At 32.8% G+C, this 26045-nt stretch overlaps 1 long non-coding RNA gene across 1 annotated transcript; it reads right to left on the bottom strand.

The window, feature by feature from the left end:
• Positions 1-523: 523 nt before the first annotated feature.
• Positions 524-22319, bottom strand: LOC118897688. The gene is made up of 3 exons (XR_005020531.1): positions 22157-22319; positions 2591-2674; positions 524-2311 (listed from the first exon to the last, which is right to left on the bottom strand). It is a non-coding gene; the product is annotated as an uncharacterized LOC118897688 (long non-coding RNA).
• Between the last annotated feature and the right edge of the window lie 3726 nt (positions 22320-26045).

Raw genomic sequence — 26045 nt, 5'->3', positions numbered from 1 at the left:
TTTTGTCAAAGATAATCATAGTAGAACTAATTTGTTTGAATTAATTTTGGCCTGATTATTGACCCAAATGCAGCAAGAATAGTAAGTGACCACATAAGCTCTTTTAAAGAATACTTTCCTGGAATCTTGTAAGCAAGATACTAGAGTGATTTTTCCAGGCAGTTTCTTAAAATTGGTCGTATCTGAGTGTATGTATAGCTTTCTCAAATATGACATTCCAGTCAAAGACTTGATAATATAGCCAATATTTCCAATTGTTTCCTGTTTCAAGGAGAATAGCTTCTTATTAAACTCATGCAAACAACTGTATTGACATTAAAAGAAAAATACTCATTGACAGTTTCTGAATATTGAAGGGATCAGGCAGAGAGAAAAAGTAAATGCTTCATCTTTGTTTACAAAGGTACATTTTATCAAATTGCTGAAAGTCATAGATAGCTTAAGAGAAAAAGCTTTCTTAAATCTGATAAATCAAAACATTAAAAAAATCAGCAATTTCAAATAAAAAGTCATACAAGAAATTATAACCATCTTCCTCAGTTTATTTAGTCCCATGTAACTAATTCTTGTTGATTTCAATCTTTTGTTGGAAGTTTTATGAAGCCATCAGTTTCTCCATGAGAGTTCCAAAAATTTTTACCTAGTTCAGTGGTATGATTAGAAAAGTTATCAGAAAGCTCTATTCCAGAATACCTGTCAGAGCCCTTTCCATGAATTTCTCTGTAGATGAAGCACTTGTGCAAGGACACTTTTGTAAAAGCATCAGAGTAAAACAATAACTGTAAGGAACAAATAACTTTAAAATAGCCACAGTTAAAGATCTGATGAGAATTGCAATTTATGAAGAAATTTGGTTATTTCTGTGACACATAACACTTTAAGATAATAACTAGAATTACAAGTGATAATAGAACATATCAGATTTCTAGGACTTTCATACAATTCTGGAATACTTATATTAATAACATGTCCACACAAATATAATCTAATAAAGGTTTAGCATCACTTATTTGACAATGTTTCCCACATAACTTAACAAATCAATTAAGCCTAATTAGTGTAACATCTCTCCTTTTATAAGGAGAGAGAACACATCTTTTGAGATGTTCCAGAGGCCCTCTGGAACATCCCAAAGTTAGTTTGAGGTCAAAAAGACTTCATTTACAACTTGATTTTTTTTGGGGGGGAGGTATTTGTCAAATACCAAAAGGTTTCAAAACACCTGGTCAAATAGGATCATAAGTCATTGTGAAACTATCCTTAGTTATCTAGGTGACCAAAACAACAATTAAAGACTTCACAGGAAAACATAGAAGGTTGCTCCACAGAAATATAGAGCAAAACTTAGCTCTTTTATTATCAAGATGACTAGTTTCCTTAAGTAATCAAAGACCTGTGTAAACAGTGTGAGGCACAGTTGGTAAAACATAAAATCTTTGCTTTTAAGCAGATTACTTATAAAAGTAGGGAAAAATCTTTCATAAGATTTTCTTATATCAGGAGCAGACCAATAATAGTCCAACGAAACTTTGTTCTTTAGCAGATGAAAGAAAATTAAGTTCCGGTTTTATCTAAGTACACTATTGATATTAAAGGTTAATTTAAAAACCCTTATGACCAATTTGTTCAATCTTATTCAGCTTGATCATACATAAAATTCCCTTCCCAGGATTCTTTTTCCACAAACCTTCTACAACTTTCTATATCCATTTAGCTTTTGTCCTATCTTTTTTTCTTTTCTTATTCTGGAGCAATCATTTTATTTTAGGACAAATTTTTTTTCCCGTATCAAAAATGCATCTCCATTATTTATACCTTCTTTCACTGAAAACTCATATCCTACTTTTCATATACAGTCATTTTCTTTCATCCTTATTATTTCTAGTAGTTTTGTAAAAGCAAACAAACAAAACAAAAACCTTTTAGCTCTTTTACAAATCAGGTTTGTATTCAAAATTTTTTCCTCCTTTTTTTTGCTGACAATTTCAATTTCATTAGTTCAAATGTTATCTTCTCAATTTCAAAAACTTACAAAGCTTATCTAGGAAAGAAATGATGCGAGGTAGTTGTTATAGAATAATTACAGATTTACTCTTATAGGAGAGAATAACTGTCTATTCACTATATTAAATGAATGTAAATTCCTTCTACATAATATAGTTAAAATAAAGCATATACTTTTGGAAATTACAGTATGAGATTCACTGTCTTACCTCTGTCTACAGTTTCATCCTGACATTGCTCTGATAGAGTGAATGAATGAACAGACAGAGGCAACAGGATCCCCACATTACTGCCGAAGAGCGTTGTCCTAAATTGAGTAGACAGAATAAAGATTTGAAAAATGGGAAGACAACTTCCAAATTGATGGCAGATCTATAAATCTGGGAAACCACTACCAGAATTCCCAGCCTTGCAAGTAATTATAAGAAATGGGAGAATTTCTTTTATACAAAGGTTGCTGCCTGGCTACAAATCTGAAAAGATCAGGTAACAGGTATGAGCATATTAAACAATTATTGCAGTCTGACCTTGAGGAACTATCACTGAGTTTGAACAGGGCAGAAAGGGTGGTTGTTTTTGAACTGACCTTTTCAGCTGGCTGCACAAACCATTTTGTGGCTCAGTTCATTGTGGTATAAGAGCAGTAGCTTTCAATCATGCTGAATCATTCCTTAGTAAGAAACATAGTGTATATTATGTATATACATACATATGTGTATATATACTTACATATATAAAACCATCTAAGTAACAAAAATAAAAGTTTACCCTCTTGCACTGTTGGTGGGAATGTAAACTGATACAGCCACTATGGAGAACAGTATGGAGGTTCCTTAAAAAACTAAAAATAGAACTACCATACAACCCAGCAATCCCACTACCAGGCATATACCCAGAGAAAACCATAATTCAAAAAGAGTCATGTACCACAGTGTTCATTGCAGCTCTATTTACAATAGCCAGGACATGGAAGCAACCTAAGTGTCCATCAACAGATGAATGGATAAAGAAGATGTGGCACATATATACAATGGAATATTACTCAGCCATAAAAAGAAATGAAATTGAGTTATTTGTAGTGAAGTGGATGTACCTAGAGACTGTCATGCAGAGTGAAGTAAGTCAGAAAGAGAAAAACAAATACCGTATGCTAACACATATACATGGAATCTAAAAAAAAGGTCATGAAGAACCTAGGGGCAAGACAGGAATAAAGACGCAGACCTACTAGAGAATGGACTTGAGGACATGGGGAGGGGGAAGGGTAAGCTGGGACGAAGTGAGAGAGTGGCATGGACATATATAAACTACCAAATGTAAAATAGGTAGGGGGAAGCAGCCACATGGCACAGGGAGATCAACTCAGTGCTTTGTGACCACCTAGAGGGGTGGGATAGGGAGGGTGGGAGGGAGACGCAAGAGGGAGGAGATATGGGGATATATGTATATGTATAGCTGATTCACTTTGTTATAAAACAGAAAATAACACACCATTATAAAGCAATTATACTCCAATAAAGATGTTAAAAAAAAAAAAGATCACAAACTAACCAAAAAAAGTTTAATAAATTGACATGTATTTCCTATTTTTAGTGTATGCCATGTATGTATTCTGTTTTGCACCTTATGAAATTGCTCTCTTTTATTTATATATAGATAGTAAATAAATCTATAACAAATCTATTTATAAATTATAGATAAAATTTAAGATACATATTATCAATTTATTTATATAGACAAATACAGGTAATATGTGTATCATAATTAACCGGTAGTATGTGAACACAGTTTGAAAAACAAGAAGTTATAGTAAATCCTCTCACAGGAAAAGTTATAGTAAATCCTCTCACAGGAAAATGCTTTCATGGGAGTTCCACTGTTTCTCATCTTCCAAAGCGGCACTAGCTGCTTTCTTTGAATTCTTTCATCATCAGTACATACAGTTTATGTGGAGTTAATTTACGCTTATTACTCTATATGTTTTGACACTTTCTCTTTGGTCTATTTTGTATTCTGAGCTCTTTTCTCAACCTTTTAAATTATTTGTAATTTTTGCTTTCCAGTGAAAACTAGGAAGCAGGCAACTGTGAACTATCTCTCATATATTAGGATCCTGCAGTAGATTAGAAAAATTATAAATACGTTAAAAAATTTTTAGAAGTATGTTCTTCCTCATAATAATCTTTTTTCAATGTGGCATAAAACATGTTTATTAAGAGCCCCAAATAGCCCTTGTCTCTGCAAAAATTAAAAAGCCAAAACTAGACAAATTTATGTTTAGCAATCAGTATCTCAGTATACCATCCTATCTGGAAATGATTTAGATATTCAGTGAATATCCATTATTTAATGTAACTTAGTATAAACTTTTATCTTATTTATAATTTTTAAAACACTTGTTTTTAGCGACTATGCTTCGGTTAGATATTAAATAGTTAACCATCATCTTAAGTTGTTTTTCTTGTTGACAAATTCTGTGACAGAAATAGCACAACCTAATTTTATCAGTAAACCCAGGTAGAAAAAGTTGTATATTTGCATTATATTCAATATTGATGACTCTGAAGACATGCCTTTTTCATTAAACCAACAAATTTAAGCTAACTTTTATTTCTCAAAGATTACCTCAGATCATATGAACTCAAAAAAACATTTGGGTTAGTTTCTGTGTTTCTGAGAGTATACTTGATTTATATAAACACTTAATGTTTCTTTAGGCCAATTAAATAGTGTTCTTTACAAATTAATTTTGACAATGCCACCTAGTGGTAGAAAAATATTATATACTTATACACATATAGACTTACATAATATACAGACAGACGCATACATCTTACAGGTTTTGTTTTTAATAATTTTAGCCATGTCTCAGGTAGAAAACTCAAAGGAATAGTTGCATCCAAATTGTGTTTCTGGCAAATTCAGTAAGTTAAGTTTACTTGCTCAGATGGCCAAAGTTTTTTACTAAAGATTTTTTATTTGCATGCTGTAAGTCATTTTGTCTTAGAAACTTCTGTGTACCAATCAAAGAATGTATTCCATTGTCTCTGAGAGGTTTGGGATACTCTTTTTTAAGGGTGCCCCTTATAAATTTTATATAAAATAAAGATTCCCCAGAATGGCCGTTATAATTCCAAATTATCCAAAAGTTCATCCATTTTTTCAGAAAGGCAACAAGATCCTGGTCCAAGGACTAGGTGGATCCTATCTTGCCTTTGGATTCCCTAAAACACCCTTAATTATGATGGGTCCTGTTTTCCAACAGCTGTTCTAAAATACCAGAAATCACATGTTTTCCCTCTTTTGAACAGAATGAGTGACTTACCAAGAAGGTTCATAAAAACAGATCCCAAATAAGCTGGCGAGCTCAAAATGCAAAGAGACTGAGCTCAGATCCAGGAGGAGAACCCTCAACTCCAGGATTAGGGAGAAAAGCACTGAGCTCAATGAGCTTTGTGGTTACTAGCATTTGTTTGCTCCCGTGCTAGGAGTTGTTGGGTCTTCTTTGGCTCTCACTTTTGATTACCAAATAATATCACCACAGAAATAAAGTAGCCCCTTATTTTACCAGCAAAATGGATTTATTCAGAAATAGCAGAGAATTGCAATTCAAGACAGGCAAGCTGGTGAGTCAGGTAAATCTGAAGAAACAGAGGAAGGTCTTACTTTTATTAGGTTTGGAAGGAAATTGGGGAGGGTTGTTTTGAATGAAATTTCATTGAAGAAGAACAAGAGTTCAAGATTGCAGCAGTTTCTTATTGGTCTGCAAGTGGTGTTAGTGCGTTCTGGCTGGGGCAGGAATGCTGCTGGGGCATTTTCCTTCTTTTCTTAAAACGGGAGATTAAATTCCCTTGGTGAAAAATGTTCTCCCTTTGTACCAGAAGAAAAGTAACATTCTTATCATCAAAGTTAAGAAGTTGAGACTGAGAAAACTTTATACAGAGAATTCTATACGAACAGACCTTGTTAAAGTCTTATTTTCCTTCTTCCTACTGGTTATGCAGGCTGCAATGAGTGGTATGTGCATGAGAGCTCTCCCTTCAGGGGCTTCCCTGACTCCATTTTAAATGAGGTTTACCTTATTTATTTTCACAATATCTACAAATGATAATTTACAGAACTGTTTTGCCTCTGCATATTGTGGACTATAAATGTCCCTTCTGAAATTAAAACTGACATATACACACTACTATATATAAAATAGATAACTAATAAGGACCTTCTATATAGCACAGGGAACTCTTCTCAATATTCTGTAATGACCTATATGAGAAAAGAATCTAAAAAAGAGTGGATATATGTATGTGTATAACTGATTCACTTTGCTGTGCAGCAGAAACTAACACAACATTAAATCAACTATACGACAATAAAATTTTTTTAAAAATCTACACAACCAGAGGGGAAAAAAATAAAATTCAATTCAATTAAAATTGAAAACATAGGTATAATATATTTAAATCTAATAAGATCAGAGACCCAATTACAGGTAACATAGAATGAATTAAGATTATGTTCTTTGGAACCACTCTTGATACCCAATTCTGTACTGGTCAGTGTTCAATCAGAGAAATAGAATCACTTGTGTTTGCTACTTAATGCATACATATTTGCAGGAATTTGTTTCAGAGATTTGACCTCACACAATTCTGTGAGCTGTTTCAACAGTGTGATACTTTCCTATTTTATATGTGCTTAAAGTTCACAAGGCAGGCAGTTAGGAATTAAAAATGAATGTAACGTGAGTGAAAGCCAGGATAAGCTGGAACCCACAAACAGAAGAAGAACCCATGAGAATAGACTGGAACCAAAGTCAGTTCACACGGCCTTCATCCTTGATGAAGAGAGTATCTTAGAGAAGAAGCTGATATCTTTTATCATATAGATAAATGCACATATGACCCAGAAGTAGAGAAACGAAAGGAGGATTCTGGGAAAAGTGGATTTAATTTCAGGCCAGGCAGCTGCCACAGGCCAATGAGGAAAGTCAACAAATAGTCTCTGTCCTGACCTCTTGAGTACAAAAACAAAACGGCTGCTGCTTCACTTCTGCCCTTCAAATCCTGTGGAGAAACACCTTTGGTGGCTCATCCATTTTTTTCTTTTAAACTGCTCTTCTTCTTCTTCTTTTTTTTTTTTTTCTAATTTGGCTGCACTGCACAGCATGAGGGATCTTAGTTCCCCAACCAAGGATCAAACCTGGGCCCACACAGTGAAAGGGCCGAGTCCTAACCACTGGTGGGAATTCTGGGAAACATAGGTCAGTCAAGCCAAGTTGACAATTTGCAAAGTTAACACAAACACATTACTATTTGTGTAGCAAAACATTAATATCTACAAGTGACATAAAGAAAAACACTAAATAGGTTCACATTAAATACACGTCAGGTTTTGCCATCCAAAGATTTTTGCATTAATCTGACAAATACATTCAGTTTTAAAAGATTTTTGGATTTTGTAATTGTCAAGAGATTCAAGATTTACTTTATGTTTCCAGGTAGAACAAATTTAAAGTGATGGTTTTGGGCAAAAAAGAATGTGAATAAAAAATGATAATCAAGAAAACTGTTGTTCTGCAACAGCATCCAATAAAGCAGATACTTTCCTTGACTCTAAATAGTGACTTTCCAGACTTCCCTGGTGACACAGTGGTTAAGAATCTGCCTGTCAAAGCAGGGGACACGGGTTCGAGCCCTGGTCCACGAAGATCGCACATGCTGTGGACCAGCTAAGCCTGTATACATACAGCCACAACTACTGAGTCTGCACTCTTAGACTGAAGCCACAACTACTGAGCCTGCGTGCCACAACTACTGAAGCCCACGTGCCTAGAGGCTGTGCTCCGCAACAAGAGAAGCCAGCACAATAAGAAGCCTGCGCACCGCAAGGAAGAGTAGCCCCCACTCGCCACAACTAGAGAAAGCCCGTGCGCAGCAAGGAAGACCCAACGCAGCCAAAAATAAATAAATAAATAAGTTTATTTTATAAATAAATAAATAAATCGTGACTTTCAAGTAACTCTTCTCAGTAGACATATAACATATATAAACGATAAACTAAATATCTTCAGGGCACAACTATTCTTTCAACTATCATTTTTTGGACTAATCAGATTAAAAAATCTGGCAATGAGAATAACCTCTATCATGGAATCCAGATTCCCAAGCCTAAAACATATATAAATGTTCAAAGGATTTTCCAAAATGGTATGAAAAATGAATATATGAATGCTGTGGCCATGAGAATATGCCTCTCAGATCTCTGACCACAGCAAACATCATTGAGCAACGTTCCAAACTATTGCATTCTGAAATCCATTACCATGTTTGTGCCTCAACTAGATTTCTGATGAGCTATTCCAAGCCAGTGCCTGAGCATGGTAGGAATATTATGGTAGGCCTGTCCGAGGAAATCCTGTGACCTCATAAATGACTTTGACTCCAAGATTCCATGACAATTCTTTAGCACTTGAGATCAGTCTAAGATGCTTGCACCCAAATTTTCTTCCATCTTTCACTCACTCCTGCATTTGAGATCAGACTTGCATCTCAGAATCATGGCTCTCCAAGCTCCTTCCTTTTTTTCTCACATTCATTTTTTCTAATAAATTTTTGCACACTTAATCTTATCTTGGTGTCTGTTTCTTGAAGGAGCTAGTGTAACACAATGTTATGTTTTGGTCTATGTGTTTGTGTGTGCTTGTGTGTGTGCCACAAGAGCAAATACAAATAAAAATGAAATGCTTAATTCTCCTGTTATAAATAAGAGACTTCTCCCCTCCTTTTTCTGAGCTCATTTACTTTAGAAAATGTGTAAACTCTTCACTGTCTCTTTGAAATATATATAAATCTTGTAAAAGCTAATTAAGCTTATTGCCAGTTTTAAGATCCAGGAATGCCTTCTCAAGGACCTGGGAGCCATCTGTTTGAAGTGTAATCTTCAAGGAAGCTAGCCCCACTATCTCCAAGTTTCTGTGAGAAGGAAGGAGCCTAATTTGGGTAGATGCCTCTCTCCAAGTTGCAAAACTACTTAGGTATGACATTAGTGTCATAAAGATATGAGAAATTTATTTTTCCTTTAGATAAAACCAATTTCCTAACACAGATGGTCATTCCAATTACCAGATGAATTATGTGTGACCTATAGTGCTGTTAAATCCTTTTACTTGAGGACTATTTATTATTTATCTTGAGAACATATATGTGATGGTTGGCCATTTGGCTATATAAAAATTGTCTCTAAAATCTCTTAGTGGATTACCTGTGATGTACATCACATTCTGATTTAATTCTTATTCAACAGTAAAATTGTTTTTCTTTCTCTTCTACGTATATGGAAGAAGTTTTCTAGGTTGGGAAGAGATTTTTAAAAATTATATGTCCCAACAATATGTATATGTATATATATATATACACACGTATACATGTATATATGTATGTGTGTGTATATATATATATATATATATATATGTATATACATATCTGTGTATATGTATATATATACATACATTTCCCCAACATGTATATGTACATGTGTATGTATATATTTATATACATATATGTTTCTAGGTATACACATACTTTTGAAAACATTGTGTTTCAGAAATGTTTACATAGTATTAATTTCAGTTGCTCTAAAAATATTCTATGGTAATATTTTCTTCAAAATATTAAGCAAATTCAGAGGTATTCAACAGGTCATTAGATATTTCTTGCCCTTGTAAGACACAAACTTGTGACAAAAATATTTAGAAAAATAAGAGCTGGGATATATTTTATAATGCAATATGAAACAAGTGTTACAGAAGTGTGTATCTATAGAATTTGGGAAAATTTCATAGAAGAAATCTTCTTGGCTTTATTGTCCAAACATTTACAGTACCACTATTCTTCATCTTCCCCATTATATCCAAAATATCTCTCTTCTTGTGGGGGTAATGGGACTTCTTGATTATGTCAGTAACTTCCTAGCTCCTCATACCTTACTGCTTCTACCTGCCTTCCTTTCCCCAAAGAATTACATAGAAGCCTACATGATCCCTTAAATATATAACTCAGATAACTTCATTCCTTTGATAAATCTGTGCATTTGTCCCCATTTCACTCATTGGTCTGTAGATTTGCACTCCTACCCCTCTGGCTTTTTCTTTTAGTACCCTGGTAAGCTAACTCAACCCCAGATTCACTGGCCTATATGCCTTTTCTTGCATTCCAGGCAAGCTCCCTCCTCATGGATACGGTCCCAGCTCTTCCTGTGGCTAACATCCTTATTTTCTTCTGTATTTTATTCAAATGTCTCATTTTCAGTGACCTGCGTTGAACATCCAGATTTAATAATTCCATCTGCTTCCTCCCTCCCTCAGCACTCCTTCTCCGCTTATACTTTTCCCTTATATATATATAAATCCATAGTGTGTTTTTTTTTGGCTGCGTTGTGTGGCTTGTGGGTGATATTTTCTTTAAAAATCAACAGCTAATCAGAGGTATTCAACAAGCCCCTGACCAGAGATTGAACCCAGGGCCCCATCAGTGAGAGTGCCAAGTACTAACCACTGGACTGCCAGGGAATTTCCATAGAATTTTTTTACCTTCTTAATAATTATGATTTACTTGTTTATCATACCTGTTGTTTATTCTCTGTTTACTCTAGCCTGAATATCAGCTGTTCAAATCCAGGTATCTTTGGCAATTTTGCTCACTGATGCATCTAAATCCTAACCATTTAGGATGGTTATGGTGCCTGATACATAGCTGGTACTCAGTAAGCATTTGTGTGATAAATGAATGCATGCATGCATAGAAGAAGCCGTGTAAGATGGCAAGTGAAGGCAAAATGGATTTCAGTTGGCCAATGTAGGATTTTATGTAAATTACTGTGTGCTGAAGGAAAGCAGCAAGTCTGAGAATTGATGGGTATGTTTGTGGACTTTGAATAATGCAGAGGAGAAGAACTGGGTTCAAGGAAATTGAAGAAATGTGTCTGGAAAAGTAAGCTGTTGCTATATACTTTTTCCTTACTGGTTCTTTGTACTTAGGTTTCCAGTCACTAGAAAACTACTCAGCATCTACAATAGTCAGTGGTATAATGAGCACTGTTTCAGAAGATAGTATATAAAACAGGCTGTAGGGGGAAAAGCCATTTGAAAACTGCTGCAGTTGTCCCTCAATAATCTTAAGAGGATAGGTTTGAATGAAATGCCTTAAAATTCAAATATCACTAGTCCTAACATTTTTGTGATAACTGCCAATTTCTGTATCACCAGTATGATTGATTCTCTTTGTCCAGCAGTACTGTATTTCTGTTATCTGAGGTTTTTTTAATAACCTTTTACAAAACTTTCATATAAGTTATATGCTTTACATACCCTCCACAGAATTTATGTTCTATAATCATAATCAGAGGAGAGAAACAGAACAGAATTTAGACAAGTTAAAGCCTAAAACTTGATTTAAAAAAATTTTGTATTAGTTAAGACTTTGTAAATTATTTAAGCATAATATTTATAAAATTACTATTCAATTTTATTTTAAATGTCTATTTGTTTGAGTTAAGTACACTGTGACAATATTTGGATAACTTTGAGAGACATAAACATAGAACAGATATGCTGAGACTATCTGCTGTGTATACATCCTAAAATAGACATATTAGAGTCAAAGCTCAACTGCTCATATTAATAAAAGGAAAAATGTGTCTTCATCTGATAGGAGGTGATAAAAACTCATTTTTATACTTGAGCATGAGTATTTGAAGTCCTAAAACATAATGTATTTATTTCATGAAGACCAAACTAATGAATTCTGGAATTCTTTACTGGTATTTGCTTATCTGTAAAAGCCATTTCAAGTGAATATTAGAGGGAATAATCTCTAAGATTGATGCAGAGCTCACACCCAAGAGAACTGAGCTAGCCGTCCATCTCTCTCAAATAGATATAGTTAAGTCCTTTGGTTTAAAGTATCTTCCACTTAGATTGTAAGATGAATGAAATGATTAAGCAAACTAATAAAGAAAGTACTTAAACTCAGTAAATTTGAAGGACAAATTATTTGGAAAATAGAATGTGCTAATAATAATTTTCCTGTAGAAAACTTGGAAAAAATAATTGCTCAGAAATAAGACACTATGTTGTGCTTCAGTAATCTAATTTACAATGAGCATTTAAATGCTGAAATCTCTTTAAGCACATAATTTAAGGCCAAGGTCACAATCGAAAAAGGATCCAATAATGGATATTTTTTTCTAGAATTTGATGGATTAACTTAAAGAAACTCAAACTCATAATTCAGAAACCATATAATATTTGGGAATAAAATATTGATGTTTAACTTTCTTAAAATAATTTTTAGTTTAAAAATGTATTTGTGCTACTTGAGCTATAATTACAATTTGCATTTGAAATTACTTCGTTCCATAAACACTGACTGATAACCTCAAATTTTATCCATGATATTACTTAATGAATTCCTGAATATTTAATGTTAAAAATATACCTACATACCATATTTCAACAAATTTAACCACCACTGAGTCTGATAATGAAAAATAGAAGGTTTTTTACATGTGCTGCCAGATTGATAGTAATTTTTAAATACCTTAACTTGTAAGATGCATTGCTATTTTAAGTAAAATAAATGTGAAAAAAATGGATACCTCTAAAGATGATAAACTGGAGAAATACATAGACAAAAGTAAATATGGGAAACAACCTTCTGAAGACAAGATCTATATTTTAAAATAATTAATATCACAAAATTTATAAAATGTTGGAAAGAGAAAATGATGAAAATCATTACAAGGAACACTTTGGTAAAATTATTTTGTGCTTTTTCATTACATGTACTTAGTACTGCTTTTATGCTTTTAACTATTAAATTATTTGATTTTTTCATATTATTGACTAAGTTACTATTTTATATAGTTCTCAGCATCTCAAACATGTGGCATTTCTAGGAAGGACAATGCCATATTACTAGTGGTAAGTTTGAGCATTTTTAATAATTGGTGAAGCTATTTCTCAGTATAAATTTCTTTAAAATCCTTGAGAAATGAAAGCTGAGTGTCTGTTTTAACATTACTGTCCAACAGTCTGCATTAACATTTTGCTCTTCCAGGAAACTCTTACCCAAGAAGGTTAATTTACAGATAAGTTTGTTCTAAGTACTTCATGAAAATCCAGACACCCAAAGCATAGAATATTTCACTAGCTCTCCTGAAGTACAATTCTCTTCTCACAGCCATCGACTTCTCAGATGGGCTCATCAAGGCTCACTTTGACAATCCCAACTGAGTCCCTTACTAATAAATTATTATTTTACAAATTTGACCCAATTTCAAGTATACCCTCTCACTGAAAGGACCCCCTTTAATTGGATCCCCCAAATCTTATAAATATCCTGTCCTGACCTTTCTGTTCCAAGTACTCCTAAAACTGTCGAGATAGTTCACTGCCTTTCTGCAGTAAGCAATAAATCTATATTCAGTCAGTGGGTTATTTTGGTAGTCTTTCTGGAGAGGTGACAGGAGACACCCCTTCTACTTAAAGAATGCCTAAGATTATTATTGACTTATTTACTGTCAGATTTCTATAAAATAAAAGAGCATTAGCATCACTGTTTTGTTATACTCAGCAGCTTGCCATATGGTAAGCATACATTAGAAGACAATTAAGGGTGAAAAGGACTGCTTTTCTCACATAACACAACTACATAGTGTGAAAACATTCAGGAGGTGTTTATGAACTCAGTGGATGCTGAAACATAAGGTATTTCTTCACGAGACATAAGGAATTTTGCAAGAAAAATATAACCAGTATTTTAGTTCTTTTTTAGAGATCTAATTAGTATGTCTTTTAAAGAAAAACTGTCTAAAATTTAAATTATTTTTAAGGGAATTTTAGTCACTTGAAATCTTCAGTTTATAAATCAGGAAAAAATCTTTTAACTCTTGATACTCCTACGTAAGATCATGCAGCTTTAAGTTAGGTTAACAGTAGATTGCTGTTTATATTAAAATCTAACCCTTGAGTTAGTTAAACATGCAGTTCCATGAGTCTGTTATAATGCCTGGAAGATTTGAGTCTTTATTCATAAATATGTGAAAAATACTTTTGTATAGAAAAGAACTGCACAAAAATAGACATTAAGATTCAAGTAAAGAAAGCATAGGGATTGAAGACAAATCAGAGCATAATTTTTGAAAATTGAAATATAACATACACTAGAAAAAAGTGCACAAATCATCAGTATTCAGTTCAGTGAAACTCTACAAAGGCAAGTATGCAGTCAACACTGGATGAAGAAACAGAATAATATCCATATCTTGGAATTTCCCTGCATGTTCCTTCTCTATCACTATCTCCCCTCAAAGATGATGTTTTCACGGAGGAGTTTTGGCGTTTTCATAGGTGTATACCTATGTCAAAATTATACTTTAAATATGTGAAATTTATTTTGTTAATTATACCTCAATAAATTATTTATAAAAAGTAAGTATACAAAATGATTTCCAATAACAGTAAGTACAGTAAGTACTGTAAAGTAGTCAAATGGAAGGCGGAGGATGAATTTAAAAACATCTCCTTTGAAATCACATCTTTTCATGATAGACCTGAATGATAAGAATGAGTCAAGCATGAAAAGACTATGGCAAAAATAAACAAACAAAACATTCCACATAGAACAGTGACTACACTTAAAAATATGGATGGGGCCTCACAAACATAATCTTGAGTTAAAAGGCCAGGTACAAAAGAGTATTTATTAATAATTATTTATTTATAATGTACAAAAAGTGTTGTAATTAATCTCTACTCTTAGAATTCAGAAGTGATTATCCCTGGAGAGTTATTGGATAGGTATGTTGACTTAAAGAAAGACACACAGCATAAGAGTTTAAATTCTATTCAGGGTGTAACTGAGGACTATAGCCCAGGAGAAAGCCACTATATTGGCTCTGATGTGTTTGTGAAAATTCTGTGAGTCACACAGTTATATGAACACTATGTATTCACACATATGCTGTGGTATGCAGACTTGAAATTTAATTTAAACTAAAAAATTATATTAAACATATGAAATAGATATATTATATCCCAGCTAGATACTTACCCAAGAGTTAACTTTTGTTAAAAAATGATGCCACTCTTCTGATCCAGAACTATAAATGGCACACTTTAAATATATAAAATATATCAACCTATCTAAATTTCATATCATCTGTTATAATAATTAAAGCCCTTCTTTATTATCCCCAGGATTAAATTTCTATTTATATTGCTTTGCATCTTTCTAATATGTACTTAAACATGAATCAAACAACATTTTAAAGCTATATTTGAAGATTTTAATGCTTTTTCCCACTTTTTTAAACATAGCATGCAAAGAAGACATTGAAATTCATTCTCAGTTTAAATCTAAAGCACTATGAAACTTTATTCCTAAAAACAAAACAACACACAATACCAAAATGTGAAGTATCTACACTGAGAATACTGTCTACAATCCAGCAAGTATACCTTAAAACAACAGAGTGGAGACGCTAGAAATTATTGAGATGAGACCAAGGTGAGAAGAAGGGACTAATATATGGTGCATTTACAGTGAGATTCACGGTACCCAATAATTAAAATTTAATTGTGGACTAGTTATTCTCATTTCAGGTTTAGAAAGTATAAGCTGAGTTTAAGTAACTTGTTCAAGACTACATGACTGCATGGTAAAATCATGTCTTTCTAACATATGTTTTCCTAAGACTAAAGATAAAGCATTTAAAAAACAATAATATAAAAAAGTTTGAATACAGCAGAAATACAGCAGATACTATCTTCCTTATAATTTCCTTTAATTAACCAATAATTTATCTTTAAAATCTACAGAGAGCTAAAAATAAGTTTAAAACATTATAAATATACTTTTATTATGTTGGAAGAAAAATGGTTAAGCAGCAGGTCAGGAATCTCTTCTGTTCCTTTGCTGGGGGGAAAAGCTCTATCAAACCTTGTAAACATGTTAATGACAGATCTGCAGACAAACTGTTTAATGGTTTTGCCAGTAGGAGAGTTGTTATCTGTGGAATCATTTTAGCAGGGTTTACCTAGTTTGTCTAGTGTGCCTGAAGTAAATACACTTGGAATCCATGAATTTATGTGGCATGGATCCCTGGAAAAATCACATTAGCTATTTAAATATTTAAGTATAAAATGGAGATGACTGAGGGGCTCCCTTCTCTATTATGAATGTGGCTCCTTATATTTCTTAGATACTTCTATATTAATCTGGTCAAAGTGTGTCTGATATGGAAAGAAAAGACCTGGAGTGCTACAGTACCTGACCTGGACATATCTCTATTTGCCTGTGCCTTGTGATTACTAGGACCCTTGAATTCTTAAATATAGCTTGATAGTAAGTATATTAGTTTCCTAGGGCTGCCGAAGTACCACAAATTGAGTGGCTTAAAACAACAGAAACATATTCCAAAGGTAGATGTCTAAAATCAAGGTGTTGGTAGAGACATAAGGGAATCATTCCTTGCCTCATCCTAGCTTCTTATGGTTTGTGGGCAGTTCTTGGCATTCATTAGCTTGTAGCTTTATTGTCTTCCTTTATTACTACATGGCGTTTTCTGTGTGTGTGTCTTCACATGCCATCTTTTATAAGGACACTCATTATGTTTGATTAAGGGCCTCCCTACTCTGGTATAACCAAATCTCAATTAATTACATTTGCAATGACACTGTCTCTACATTTTGAGGTACTAGAGGTTAGGATTTCAACATATTTTTTTGGGGGGGTGGGGGGACACAATTCAACTCATAACATCAGGTAAAGTCTCTGATATTGTGTGAGTATGACTGACAATCAGATCCCTTTTGTTATCTGATTATAGACCAATGGGGTGAAAATAATCTGGTACAACCTTAATTTAATTTCTAAACTGCTAAGAGGAAATACTAAATGTCTTTCAACAAAATATATATAAATAATTAGTATGAGATACATGGTATCTTATTAATTTAAACAAGTATATTCCAACTACTTTTTTAACCTCTTGAGGCAGAGGTCAAAATAATAAAGTACCTAGTACTAGGTAACAATTTAGACTACATGAACTATAAATATGATCAATTTGGGGAACAAATCCTTATGTTTTATCTTAATTTGGGTTCTTCCATTAATAGATACTAACACAGGAATTTAGATACAAGAAATCTCTTTGTGAGTTGAACCCTGGAACTACTTGAGAAAGAAGGAAAGTGAGAAATGAATGGAGTAAAGTCAATAGAAGATGAGTTAATGAGCATGTTACCCCTGTTGGCAATTGGGATTAATATCACCAGAAGCTGCTAAAAGACTGTGCAAAACATGCCACAGAATTTGACTACTGAGGGGCAGGGAATTGAAGAACTTATATATAACCCCTTGCCCTGCAAATAAAAGTTGGAGAAATTACCTACAACCCCTGGGACTCCAGGAGCTCCAGTGAATTATCTTGCATGCACTTTAAGCTTGCCTTGTGTGACTGCCTAGCATCTTCCCGTGGCCAGAGATATCTCCAGAGCAGAGATGCAGGAAGTTGTTGGTATGTTTAAGTCCTCTATGAAAACTACCTGAGGTGTAGGCCAAAGAGATAGAGTGTGAAATTGACAGATTGTGCTACATACATTACCCCTTTTTTGTGAACAGTATCCCTGACATTCTTAATGGAACTCTGGCTTTGTAATTAAGACCTAGGGTGAACTCAATTAAGACCTAGAGTGTTCCTTCACAGAAGCAGTATAAACCTAAAATTGTTCTCCTCTTTTGGGTATGCTCCATGGTGTTTCATGGTCTTTTCAGACTCCACATTTTACCCCATGAATTATAATCTACAACATTTCTTGTGAAATATAGATAAAATATAGATAAAAATCAACCACATTAAAAAAAGTGGACCTTGGCAATAAGTGAAGGTGAATGGAACTGATCGTGTCAGGATAAAGTAAATAATCCAAGTAAATAATCAAGTAAATACTCCAAACTAGTCCAAGTAAATAAGATAGTCGCAAGTTGGGTGTAGTGAACTAGGATGTCAAGTGGCTTAGGCCACTTAATATCTGACAACAGAGCAAGAACAAGTGTAGAGATAGATTACATAAACTGTGTCAAATAAATAGAAGATAGCTCACAAGGGGAAAATAGAGAGCTAAGAAAGAAACTAAGACATGAGGATATTTTCAGGAAACTATGGCATAATGGTCTACTACAGGGGTGCTTGGCAATTGTTACTCTGACATCTAATAAGAGCTCTTCTGTTAATATTCCTGGCTCTACATGTCTAATATCTGTGGGTATAAATGGTGTTCATTTAACTCAGATGATGTACATATTGCCCATATTATTTAAAAGATATACATCCCCCTATAGTGCCTTACAAACAACCTGGAATTTAATGGCAAGGGTCTTAGGCCTTCTCATGGCTGACACATTAATACTTATCAAGTGATTGAGTAGGACTCCTAGTGGTAGAATCTCTGCCTCAAGCACAAGGAGCAGTATTTGCAGCATGAAGTCTCTGGTATATGCACTGGAGTGATGCTTGTGAAAGTCACTGGGGGAGTGTATATGAAAAAGCAGTTTAGCAGATGTAAAAAATAAATCTAACTTTCACACTGTTAAAGATATGATCCAACCACTTTTGATCAAAGTCTCTTTTGAGTCCTATAAATAGATTATGAGAGAAAACTTAGATGAATAAGCCTTTAAAGAGAAGCTTTGACATGTCAGAAGAATCACCAGATCTAATGTTCACCTACCTAGTAACCTATATGTGTTCTGAGAGCCTGCTAATGTGTCAGAACTAGCTTAGTCTCCAATATATTAATAAAGTAGGGAGAGGGAGGCTGGTATATGGTATATCATCTTCCACTGCCATATAATCTGTTCACCATGACTATAAAATGTGGATGATAGCAGGGTTCCTGATGGGCATTGAAGTATATGTAATGATGAAAGAAAAGACAGTTTAACAACAATTTCAATGAGAAAACGTTATTTGAGTATGACTTTATTAATGATATCAAGAAATTACAGAATTTTTAGGGCATGGTTAACTATCTTCTAAGTTGGATGTGCATGTCATTAAAAATTGAAACTCAATTTACTCTTTTATTTTTTTCTCTGTGTATTTATTATTTTGTGGAATTGACTTGTTGAGACCTCTGCTAATGAGTAAGTATATTCAACAATCTGTTTCTGTGAAGCAACCTGAAAATAAGTCATAGGAACCATGAGTTCTAGGAGAACTATGTCCCTATAATTTATGGCAAGGAATAGCTCCATTTCACCCTAGATTTCATTTGGAGATGTATCTAGTTAAAGCAATAATTATCCTTCTTACTTAACTTCAAAGCTGTTGATACTTCTGCACATATGAATGGCTTTCCCATATGGGAAATTTCAGAGTCTGCCATGGGTCTTGTTTGCACTATTTGTTGACCTTTTCCAAAATGATCAGTTTCTGCTTTGGCTTTTTTTCCCTTTTCAGAATTTTCCTTTTTTTTCTCATTTTTAAAGCAAAATATTGTTTAAATCTAGCAGCCCTATGTCTGATGCTTTGTGTTAATACAGTTCCCCACATATCAATGTTTTCCACATATCAATATTTATGTCAAATTATTTTCTATATGCCCTTTAAGCAAAACCTAGTGCGTGTAGTGCTCAGATTTTCTTCACTACTCTTATTTTTCACGGCAGTTTGACATTCATTTTTCATTCTATCAGACTGGGCTACTGCACAGAGGGATTTTGAGGAACATGGCCTAGATATCATTCATAAGGAAGAGGCTATCATACCACTGAAAACACACATAGTTGATGTCACAAGAGATATTATAGTTTCTACTGAAATTTACCTCTTCATTGATATGAACTTTACTTAATGGGGAAATTACTTACTTTTTCTTTTCCCCACTGCTACATTTATCGCTTCCTAGCATAGAGAAGTGTTGTGAAGCAATATGTTTAAAAATACAGTTTCATCATATTACTACACAGACTATGCTAGTAAACATTTCCCAACCTAACACAGTGTCTTATTTCCATTAAAAATATGTTAGCCTTTATTCTCAACAAACCCAGTGCTAAGTAGTTTATGTATTTTTTGTCTTTGACTCTTCACCACAAATCCCAAAAGTACGTATTGCTGTTTTTCCCATATTATAAATAAAAATCCTGAGGCTTAGAGAGATTAAATAATTTGTCCAAAATCACAGAGCTAGGGAATTTGGGGCAAATATTTAAAACTAAGTCACCAGACCTCAGACATCTTGTTCTTAATCATTGTATTACGCTGAGTTCAGAAATTATAACACTATTTTTATTCGATTCTGTCAACTGCTAATAATGAGTACCTAGTAAATATGTGGGTTCACTTCTTTTTAGGTAAAATAAAAGTTTAATTAAACATTTCTATTATCCTCTGTAAATCACTACCTCTCATACATATAATCCTGTCTTTCATTTGCTTTAATGTCTTGTGGAAGACTCCTTTGTCTTTGAAATTCCATTTTTTTAAAAAAAGAAATTTCTACCTGATATTAGTCTTCCTAAGTTTATACTACACAGCGATTTTTTAACAATTAGTATATTATTATTTTTAATTTCATTTAGTTAGTTTTCCAGTAATTTCATATATTTTTTCTTATCAGTTTTATTGAGCTATAATTAGCATAAAATAAAATACACAACAGTAAACTATGCAATGTGTGTGTATACATATATGTAAGTATTTCTAGTTGAGTAATTGAACAATTCTATTACTGGCACAAGATGACTAAGTGTTCAACTTAACTTTAGACAATGAAACTACTAAAAATGTTTCCTGGCATATTACTTTTTTAATGGCCTTGCAGCCACACCTGATGCTGTTTTTGTGATAGTATTTCCTTAATGACATTACAAAATCAGATTCATATTTTTCATAGGACTTACAACATTGCATCTTTATTGGACTTGTGTAAATTTAGCATTTTCCATGGTTTTAAATTTGAGTGAACGTGCTGTTTTGAAGAGAGAAATTTCTTATATATTTTCAAATAAAAGCAGTAAATGTCTTAGTAGTTAGAGAGGTTGGTATTTACTTAAGCTATATTCTAGGTCAAATATGTAGCAAGCAATAAAAGGATTTAAAAACAAGGTACATGAGAAAAAAAATATAAGATGATGTAGAATAGATGGACAATCTTAGATATCATGGTACAGTTCTTAAAGATTAAGAACCAAAATCTTCAACCAAAGATTATAGAAAAGAAAAAATCATAAGATTAATGAAGATTTCAAAGTAGTACATAAGGGGGGAAAATGCAAAATTTGGAGAAAGATGGGAGGGAATAGTTAAGCATGCAAATTAATTATATAGACTTATCTAGTCAATATTAATACTATTAATAAAACATTCATTTATGACCTAAGGTTGCAGTTCAATGGAGGGAAAATTATGTATACCAGTAATTTTCCTATAGCCTAATATGAAGCAAATTTTCTAAAATGTAGAAGCTAATATTTCTCCTTTTATTCCTAAGAAGTTTATTATCAAGGATCTCAGAACCTCAGAATGCCTTAAACAATAAGAATAGCTCAGATGATTAAATGTAGCTTTGGATTTTGGATGATTGTACTCCATTTTAATTAGAACCAAGAAATTACAGTAAAGTTTATATTCCTATGGATGGTAATAGAAAAAACCCTAACTAAATTCATCTAATATGATTCTTGTCTAAAGATAGTAAATTTAATCTTTCAGATTAGTTATTTTGGCCTATGTTAACCTATCTTTCAAGCCTGTCACAATGCATTCATTTGTTTATAAAAGCTCTTTTATTTATACTTATAAAACTTCCACCAATGCTTCACAATTCATTTAATATTATTTTGGAATTATAAGCTGACAATGTGCAGAAACTTCTCCGTGTAACATTATCACATATGCCGTATACTATGGTGTTGATAAGTTACATTCTTTGAATCTGTTTATGAAGTGTGCTAAAACATAAGGGTTATATTTTTATGGTCAACTCAAAAATAAATTTAAAGCTAAAAAATATAGACCATTTACCATAATCTCATTTTACAGTAGGAAACTAAAGTCCTGAGAAATTAAATGTGCAGGAACTTACACAACTAGTTAGATGATGATCAGGGAGCTGAACGCAGATTTTCCTGCCTCCCAGTCCAGGGCTTATGCCACCATGTACCTCCTGTGCATGTGCACAGAATACAGTGTTCTCTGCAGAACGTCTGGATTCCTGGATTCTTTCTCTTTTTCTCTGTCTCCATCCAACCTGGAAAGGCAGAACCAGAGAAGAAGATTTGGAATAAATGTTTCCTGCTGAGACCACAACTATCCTGACTTTCAAAAGAGCTAGCAGTTAGTCAACAGCATGAGAAGGAAGGGGTCACTGAGAAATTGGGAACCATAATCGATATTATTCAAAATACTTAGTTTAGCTTCCTTTGGCCCCTGGATCAGGGAATGAGTCTTACTGTGAATATGGGTGTATAACTCCTACTCATAGGCTTCTGTCCATAATTTTTATTTCATATAATTAGAAATTAGTCATTTGTATAGAACAACATAGTAAAGTGAATCTGAAATTCAGTGGGATTATTGGTTTTAAGGGGAAGTAACTCCATACCTCAAATACCAGTACATGTGATTGCAGTCCCTGGGAATTATCAAAATTTACAAATTATGAGTAATAATGAATGACAAGTACTGACTCTTCAACTATATTAAATAAGTCTTGAGGCATAGATCCTATTCATTTCTCTCAGTACAATTTTCGGAATACAGTAGTTGCTCAAGAAATCTATATATTTACACAAACTGTAAATTTATCCTTTTGTGTTTATTATTTTAAAATTAACCATTAACATTCCAAGAACTTGTGTAATAATAACTGAATTCTTCTTTTTAAAATTTGCTGTCTTCTGTTGTTTCAAGTCTCACAATTAAATTTATCTGATTATTTTTAAAATCCACATATACTTATAGATACTCCCCAAAGTATTATTCTACCTTTTCCTTCATTTTCCTGCCAAGTACTTACTGTCTAATCCATGGTTTAAAAATTGTTTTTTTCTATAAAAGAACAGATAGTGAATATTAGGTTTTACAGGCTGTGCATTCTCTGTTACAATAACGCAACTTAGCCACTGTAATGCAAAAACTGCCATAGACAGTATGTAAATAAAGGAGCCTTATTGCGGTCCAACAAAACTTTATTTATGGAATCTAAAACTTGAATTTCTTATAATTTTCACATGCCATGAATATTATTCCTTTTTTGTGTTTTGTTTTTTGTACCAGCCAGGATATAACAATGATCTTCAAATGTTTTTTATTTTGACCCCACAATGAAAAAGATATTTTACTTTATGACCAAGTGTACATTTATATCCATATATCTAAATAACTATATAGACCTAGATATATATATGTATATATATATATATATATATACACACATATGTATATATATACACATATATATATATATTTATCTGTATGTATTGGTGTAAGAATATCATCCATATTGTAGTTTGTATAAGTACTTCATTCCTTTTCATGACTGGATAATATTCCATTGCATCAATATACCACATTGTGTTTATATATTCAAGACATGAATATTTGGATAGCTTCCAGCTTTTGGCTATTATTAATAAAGCTGTTATGAACATTTGTGTACATGTTTTTGTGTGGCTATATGTTTTCAGTTCTCTTGGGTGTATACCTAGGTGTGGAATTGTTAGGTCATTTAGTAACCCTATGCATAAATTTTTTAAGGACCTATCAAACTGTTCAAAAGTGGCTGTTGCATTTAAAATTCCCACCAGCATATATGAGGGTTCTGATTTCTTCATATTTTAGCAAACATTTGTTATTTCTGACCTTTTGATTAGAGCTATAGTAGTAGGTGTAAAATGGTGCTTGTTGTGGTTTTAATTTACATTGCCCTTATAACTAAAGATATTGAGTAACTTTTCATGTGCCCGTTGTTTATCTTCTTTGGAGAAATGTCTATTCAAATCCTTTGTATATTATCTTTTTATTGTTTTGTTTTAAGAGTACTTTATATACTCTTGATACAAATCCCTTATCAGATATACGACTGGCATATATTTTCTTTCATTTTTGTGGGTTAACTTTATACTTTCTTGAGAGTATAATTTAAAGCACATGTTAAAAATTTTTTTGATGTGGTCCAATTTATCTATTTTGTTCTTTTGTTGTTCTGCTTTTGGTTTCATATCTATGAAATCATTGCCTAACTCAAGGTCACAAAGATCTGCATTTACATTTTCTACAAATTGTATAGTTTTAGATCTCACATTTATGTCTTTGATCTGTTTGATATATTTTTGGTAAATGCTGTGAGGTATGGGTCCAAATCCATTCTTTTTGTATGTGGAGATCTGGTTTGCACAGACATTTATTAAATATTCTCTGCTTACCCTTGAATTGTCTTTATACTGTTAAAAATCAGTTGATTATAAATGTAAGGGTCTACATCTGAAATCTCAATTACATTCCATTAATCTATATGTCTATCTATATAAAAATACCACATCCTATTGATTATTGTGTGTTTGTAGTAATGTTTTAAAATCAGGAAATGTGAATTCTATAACTTTGTTCTTTTTCAAACTTGCTTTGGCTTCTCAGTGTTCCCAAAAATTCCATACGAATTTTAGGAACAGTTTGTCAATTTCAGCAAAAAAGGAAGCTTGGATTTTGATATGGATTGTGTTGAATCTGTAGATAAATTTGGGGATTATTGACATCTTAACAAAACTAAGTCTTCAGGTCCATGAATACAGGATGTTTTTCCATTGACTTAGGTCTTCTTTAGTTTCTTTGAACAATGTTTTATAGTTTTCAATGTATAAACCTTGGATTTCTTTTATTAAATTTATTTCTGAGGATTTTATTGGTTTTGATTCTATTGTAAATGGAACTGTTTTCTTAATTTCAATTTTGATTGTTTATTGCCAATGTAAGAAATACAGTTGATTTTTGTATCTTGATCTTGTATCCTGCAGCCTTGTTAAATTCTTTTATCAAATAGTTTTTTCCCGTGGATTACTTTGTATTTACTATATACAAGCTCACACCATCTTTGAATAGAGTGTTTTAATTTCTTCTGTCCTATCAGGTGCCATTTATTTCTTTTTTTTTCTGGCTAATTTCCCTGGCTAGAGCCTTCAGTACAATGTTGAGTAGAAGTGGTAAGAATGGACATACTTATCTTGTTCTTGATGTTAGGAGGAAATCCTTAAGTCTTTCATCATTAAATATGATGTTAGGTATGGATTTTTCATAAATGTTTTTGTCAGGTTGAAAAGTTCCCTTCTATTCCTGGCTTAGTTTTAGTGTTTTTATCATGAAAATGTGTTGGATTTTGTCAAATACTTTTTATTTCCATCAAATTGAGATGATCATTTGTTGTTTTTTTCCTTCATTCTATTAATATGGTATATTACATTGATCAATTTTCTTAGGTTGAACCAATCTTGAAACTTTTATATACTTGAAGCTCTTTTGGTCATGGTGTTCAATTCATTTATACATTGCTGGATCTCTTTTGGTAGTATTTTGATGAATTTTTTTGTTTTTGTTTATTGGTTTTTTCATTTTTGTTATTTTTGTGTGTCTATATTCCTAAGGGATATTGGTCTGTAATTGTAGTTTTGTTACATCTATTGTTTTTCTCTGCTTTTGTTTTTAGGATAACACCAACCTCATAGCAAGACTTTAGAGTGAGCATTTATGCAAATCATGAACTTTAGTTAATACTAATGTATCATTATTGGTTCTTCAGTTATAACAAATGTACCATACTATTACAAGATATTAATGATAGGGAAAACTATGTGGTGTGGGGAGGGTGGAGAGCATATCAGAATTCTCTGTACTATCTGGTTACTTTTTCTATAAATCTAAACTGTTCCAAAAGTAAAGTTTATTAATTAGAAAAAGTCAATTCATCATTGTTGGGAGTA

Source organism: Balaenoptera musculus, chromosome 7 (genome assembly GCF_009873245.2).
Source record: "Balaenoptera musculus isolate JJ_BM4_2016_0621 chromosome 7, mBalMus1.pri.v3, whole genome shotgun sequence".
Lineage (NCBI taxonomy): Eukaryota > Metazoa > Chordata > Mammalia > Artiodactyla > Balaenopteridae > Balaenoptera > Balaenoptera musculus.
This window is presented reverse-complemented; position numbering and strand designations above follow the sequence as displayed.